This window comes from Aulostomus chinensis, chromosome 1, assembly GCF_037954235.1.
Source record: "Aulostomus chinensis isolate RoL2024-O1b breed Wild chromosome 1, RoL_Achi_v1.0, whole genome shotgun sequence".
Taxonomy (NCBI): Eukaryota; Metazoa; Chordata; class Actinopteri; order Syngnathiformes; family Aulostomidae; genus Aulostomus; species Aulostomus chinensis.
In genome coordinates this window covers 7,903,029-7,909,784 of record NC_141320.1, presented here as the reverse complement: position 1 = coordinate 7,909,784, position 6,756 = coordinate 7,903,029, and the positions used below count along the sequence as shown (strand labels likewise).

Below are 6,756 nucleotides of genomic sequence, written 5' to 3'. Positions count from 1 at the left end.
TAGGTGTAAAAAGCCATTTCCGGGTTTTGTGTGAACGTCTGAAAGGTAAAATGTAAAAATTCAAAGGTCAAAATCAAAGGGTAAACTAGTTTTTCTGTGGATTGTTGTCCAGCCTTCTTTTGTAGTTTTTACCCTGTCCTGTTCAGCAGCAGCATCCATGTTCCTGGTGCCATGTTGGACTGAAGCAGTTCTACTCTGCTAAGGAGGAACCTGATAAACTCCTCCTATCACCATCTGGGTTGAACTTTATTAGGAATGTGTTGGTTCATTGATGAAGCTACCGGACTGAGGACAGGAGAGGACAGGAAGAGAGAGCAGGGACAGGACAGGGAGGACAGGGGGGGGGGGCAACAATAGGAGAAAAACAAACAAACAAAAACCAGTAACAACAATAACAACAGAGATTTATCGAGAGTTCGATCGGAAATTCTACTGGTCACCAAGAGACGAACTATAAAAATAGACCAGAGAGAGAGAGAGAGAGAGAGTAGAGCCAGCAGGTATTTCTTCTCAGAGTATTACAGTTCTACAACACAGAACAACAGAAGTTATCAGTCGAGAAAAACTCTCACTGACCTGTCTTTGTAGCCAGAGAGGCGTGTATTTTGAGACCAGGTGTGTGTGTGTGTGTGTGTGTGTGTGTGTGTGTGTTCAGGTCTCTCACTCATTCTCACCTGGATCATTCTGACACCCACACATACACAGATGCATCTGTGTGGGTGTGTGTGTGTGGGGGGGGGGGGGGTCAGACTTCCTGGAAGACAGACCTTCTCTCAAAACAACTCCAAACATGAGAAGAATGGATTTTGGCCACGAACATTCATTCCGCCACCACAGAGGAAAAAAGAAAAAACATTGGTTGCAGAATTTCCAGTGCAGATTTACCATTTGGTTTAATATGATTTTAAAATAAATGTCTGAGTGTGTGATTATGGGTCAGTTGTGCGCTCCATGTGTGTATACGTGTGTGTATGTATATGTGTGTGTGCAACAGTTTGTCTTGGATGCGGTGGGTAGCTGACTGTAGCTGATGTGGGGGACCAGAACATCACACCCCCAGTCCAGGACAGCAGGCAGGTCAGGACCAAACCACCAGGGCACCCAGAAACCCCCTGAACACAGGGAGCACCAGGAACCCCCCCCCCCCCCCCCCAGGCCACAGGCCCAACCCATGCCAGGACCCGCAGGACAGCATAGGAGCAGCAACCCCCGCCTGGAGGCAGCCCACAGAGAGACGGGGCAGAGAGATGACCCCGGGCCCACCAGGCACCCCCCCCCCCCCCCACAGCAGGAGCTGAGCCCAAGGGGATGGAGCCCCACCAGCGTCGAGGCCCACCCACACCCCACGACAAGACGGGGCAAACCACAGCCCACTACAACGACCAGGCCCACCGCCCCCAGACAGAGCTACATACCCTCCACCCGTCCCCTGTTGAACTGAACCAAGACAAGACCAAGCTGAGGGGACATTCACACTGTGTTGCTAACTCCTAACTAACTCTAACTGAGTCGTGTGTGACAGGCTGGCCCAGCATGCTGTGCATGTTGGTGTCCTTGTGTCGTTCTTCTGTAGGCTGCTACGGTGCTACCTTGTTAAAAGATGATCCTGTAGACTGGAAGTTATATCAGCCCATTAAAAACAACCTTTTTTTCTCCCCTGCCCGGTTGGCCTGGGCTGGACCGGCCATTAGGGAATCATTCCACTTCTCCCAGTGGCCAGCACCTCCCTGGCTGTGAGTGTAGGTGGGCTGACATGTTTAGCATCGGTACAGGTTCCCTCTGGTTCTAGGGACTGAACTCTCATTCTCCTACAGGGTCTCATTCTAGAAATGAACATTCTGACTAGCAGATGTGATCATGAATGGACAAAACCATTCAGCAGAGGGGACCTTTGACCTTTGACCTGGGTGACACAACGTTGATCCAAGCATCTGAAGCCAGCGTTTCTATTCCCAGTTTGCTGACTGGTCATCAGTAGCAGGACGTCTCTTTATTGAGTTGATTTCTGTTTCTGTCGGTTGCTCCACTGTTTCAGAGTCAAATGAAGAGATTTCTGATGTTGCTGTTTGTGTCCTGCAGATGTGGAGCAGCTGCTGGTGATTAAAGAAGAGGTTCCCCTTGAGCTGCAGGACCCAGAGCCCCCCCACATTAAAGAGGAGTGGGAGGAGCTCTGGACCAGTGAGGAGGGAGGGCAGCTTCAAGGGCAGCAGGAGGCTGATATCACCACGTTCCCCTTCACTCTGGTCCCTGTGAAGAGTGAAGGGGACGAAGAGAAACCTCAGTTCCCACAGCTTCATCAGAGTCTAACTGAGGAGAACTTGAAAGAAGAGTCTCTGAGCAGCAGCCCAGTTCATCCTCTGAAAACAGAAGCTGATGGAGAAGAGAGTGGAGGACCAGAACCAGAACCAGCCAGCAAGTTAGATCCAGATCCACTTGTACAACCCCAGACTGAAGACCAGATGTCAGACTCTTCTGAAGCTGAGCCTGAAGTCAGTGAGGATGATTGGGTCAGACCTGATAACACGGCCTCCTCTGAGCACAAGGAACCCTCTGGCTCAAGGAGGAATTTGCTTCAGAAACTGAGACCAGGACAGGAAGTGAGTCATTGCAACTCAAAAGAGCAAAAAATAAAGACCTCTGGCCCTTCTGAATCTCAGACAGAAGTCAGTGAGGATGAGCATCCATGTAGGTGCTCAACATGGAGTTTGGATACACTCATGAGAAGAAAAACTGGGGAGAAACCATTCCCATGCTCAGTGTGCGGCAAAAGATTCTCAAAGGGAAATCTGAAAACACAGATGAGAACACACACTGTGGAGAAACTGTTCCCCTGCTCAGTTTGTGGCAGAAATTTTTCAGAAAAGGGACGTCTGAAAAGACACATAAGAACACACACTGGAGAGAAACCATTCCCCTGCTCAGTTTGTGGCAAAAGATTTTCAGAAAAGGGATGTCTGAATAGACACATGAGAACACACACTGGGGAGAAACCATTCCCCTGCTCAGTTTGTGGCACAAGATTTTCAGAAAAGGGATGTCTGAAAAGACACATGAGAACACACACTGGAGAGAAACCATTCCCCTGCTTAGTATGTGGCAAAAGATTCTCAGAAATGGCAAATCTAGAATCACACATGAGAACGCACACTGGGGAGAAACCGTTCCCCTGCTCAGTTTGTGGCACAAGATTTTCAGAAAGGGGATGTCTGAAAAGACACATGAGAATGCACACTGGAGAGAAACCATTCCCCTGCTCAGTTTGTGGCAAAAGATTCTCAGAAACGGGTAATCTGAGAAGACACATGAGAACGCACACTTGAGAGGAACCATTTTTCAAAATGTTGCTCTGAAGCTGTGACAAAAGAGTGGGAGAAGCAGGTTGCAGGCCAAATACAGGATTTTTTCAAAAACCACAACGATAAAACAAAATTGAACTAAGATAACAATGGGATGTGGTTGTCAGTCGAGTTCGTGTTGTGGATGTGTAAGGAAGAGATGTTGGCTGCTGAAAATCAAAGTGACAATGGATGAGGAGGAAGAGAGGCTCCTGGCCGGCAAGGCAGTTTCTGTATGGAGAGAGCAACTAACCAACTAGGAGGAATGAACAGCTCCCCACTCTCCAGCTACCTGCTGCAACACAAGAAACATCATGAGAGACACCAGCCAAGGGACCATCACACCCCCCTACAAGAACAGGGTCCTGAAGGGAATCCCGCTACCAAAATACCATGAATGTAATTTTTCTTGAATCCCAAAATGATAATTCACTAAACCTCTAAAAACCATATACGTCTCCCATTGGACTGCTCAGATAAGGTCAAACTATCAGGAGGGGAACCAGTGGCCTGCTCCGGTGGTCCAGCATCTCTTGTTGCAATTTAAGAGGCTAGGAAAAGACAAGAGGAGAACCAGAGAGAGGAAAACAGCTCACAATCAAATACCACACTGAGGAACTCTAGACAACACGTCCACCACCACTTTGTCGGTCCCCTTCACATAGCGAATATCCAGTATGACTGCAGGAACAGAGACCACCTGACTGGTCTCTGGTAGGGACACTGCAACGAATGAAGGAAGATGAGTGGATTATGGTCAGTGTAGACGTGTCTACATGGAGAACAATGATGAGAACACACACCTGAGAGACATCAGTCTTGCTGAGTTAGTTAACAAAGCTCCTCAGGTCAGGAAAACTTGAGACGACACAACAGAGAAACTTCCTTTGTCCATCCTGTGTTGTGTGACTGAAGCTGAGGAGAAACTGAAACTAATCATGGTGGTCGAGGCCAGACTTGAGGGTTGTGGGTGTAAAGAGTTTTTGAAAGCAGAAGGGAAAACACATCAGGAAAGAGACAGGATGAAGCTGAAATCATGGAGCCACCATTGGATGGGAGGGTGTGAGGGCTGATCTGATTTCTCTGAGGTCACCATCAAAGATCCACTTGGCACCAAGTACTGATCTTTATCATGAAGTATTGATCCTGATCAAACACTGAATTGTCTTTGAGATGTGTGAAAATAAATGAGTGGGTGGAGTCTCTGATATCAGTGATGTCATCCAGCTGTTGGAGAAATATGGGACATCAGCTGGAGCCTCCGGTGAAGTACCTTTAGTAGTAGTACACATGCAGTATACGCTCAGTACCGGCTCCTACACAGACACAGCGAGCGCTGCTTTAACAAATACATGGTTCCTATGGGAGAGATTGGTTGGATTTCCGGTGGATCAGGACCAGGACTGAAGTTGGTCCCTGACCATCCTGGAGGGGCGGCTGTAACACAGGATGAGTTTTCACAGTGAAGGTCTTCTTCTTCTACAGCTTAATTAAAGTGTAAACAGCTGTCAAGACACCTAACTGTCCTTATAAACTTGTCTTTTAATAAACTTTCTGTTCTCTTTTAAAGTTCTCAGTGCTTTTGTTTCCATGTAGAGGCTCTACTTGATCACCACCCTTGTGTTTGACTGTTTGGAGTGGATGATGTTGTTATCATTTGTCTGTTTATCTGCTGCCCCCAGGACCTGCGTTGGGAGCTAATTAGCGGTATGCACCAAAACCGAGTTAAACATGGATGCTCTCAAACCAAATCCCTGCAATCGTTCAAAATAATAAAAACACAAGAACACACCTGTGGTTCCTTTTTAACTGGAATGTTCCTTTCAGAGCTTTAAGAGTGAGGAGAAGGATTTTAAACTGTGTTCTGGATTGGTGATGTGGTCTCTCCTCCTAGTTCCTGTCTATGCACGTGCAGCTGCATTCTTGAGCAGCTTCAGTCTTGAAGGGGAGGTTCAGTTTTTTGGACCTTTGGCCTTCCCAGCTCACCAGGGTGCTCCCAGCAACTGGAGACAGTTTTGGACCCATTGGGTCTGGTCCTGCTGATGCTATCTGCAATGCTAGTGCTAGCGCGAGTGGATAGGCCTGCCATTTAAATACCATCTTACTCACTCCACAGCACTTTCCAGGCAACTGACATAAAACTCCAGAATATCAATTTAAAGTGTTTGTTGATAGAATCATTCTGGGGAGGAAACTTTTAGTACATCGCGGTTCTTTTTGAGGGACAAACCTCAGATTTCAGGTGTAATTTTACCTCTCCTCTAGTCGGTAGAAGTGGGCTCACGTTACAGCTTCAGAGGACTGATATGCTACTGACTGAATGTATTCCTCAGCCATTGATGAGTCGGCCGATATTTATCTATAATATATATTTATATATCCAGTGACTTCTACCAGTGCTGTCTCTGGGCTGGGCTCTAAAACCAGACTGAAACCCTCAAATGAACTCTTGTTATGGAGGAAGTCACTAAGCTGATTAGCAGCTGCTTTCTCCAGGATTTTAGAGAGGAGGGGAGGTCAGCTATCAGTCCATAGTTGGCTAGAACCTCAGGGTATCCACAGCTTCCCTGACCAGGACTTGAACCCTAGGCTGTGGCAGTGAGAGCACCAATCCTAGCCACTAGACCATCAGGGATCACACTGACCAGAGTTTGTCCTTGCAGGAGTCAGTGACTTAATAGTGTGTAACAAAGGGTTGAACGTGAATGAGACAGTCACCCTTCAACATGGGGCCATGGCAGAGTGAACCAAGAACACTACAATGGGGGTGAGACTGGAGCCATGATGGATTCACAGTTCATCACATCCACCATCATGTGGACCACCTTATCACCTCTTCCTCAACCTCTAAATATCTCATTCCCTGACCGGGAATTGAACCCAGGCCGCGGCGATGAAAGCGCCGAATCCTAGCCACTAGATCATCAGGGACCACACTGAGCTCTCCAACAACAGAGACTATAGACAATGACTCAAGAACACAGGACTCTGTTGTCTCAGTTTGAGATACAGAGGGTCCACCAAGACCACCAGACACCTCAGCCCCCTAAAGACAGTCCACCCCCAGGATCCTGCCCCCCTCTGCTCCAACTCAGCCCTCCATTCATAACTGACTTTGTCTCAGTCTCTTCACAATGCCAGTCACTGAAACACTGACAATGTGATGGGGGCATTTTCTTCAAGGCTCACAACTGCTACTTCCTACAGTCGTCTCTACTGTGTACTTGTACTACCAGTTGTTATGAGCAACTGTGGATTTCTAAATATTAACACTGTCACAGTTTAACTGCATCAGTTAAACAGCCTTCATCTTATCAGCTAAATTGATCCTTAAATGTGACAACAGTTGATAACAAACTACCAGAAGAGAAACCAGTCTGTTGCATATCAAAGTATTTGTAGCAGGGTCAGTGTGACTGTG

General features: G+C 47.4%; 1 non-coding gene across 1 annotated transcript; it reads right to left on the bottom strand.

Annotated features, from left to right (window-relative positions):
* Positions 1 to 6,194: 6,194 nt before the first annotated feature.
* Positions 6,195 to 6,266, bottom strand: trnae-uuc (transfer RNA glutamic acid (anticodon UUC)). The gene has a single exon. It is a non-coding gene; the product is annotated as a tRNA-Glu (tRNA).
* Positions 6,267 to 6,756: the final 490 nt, after the last annotated feature.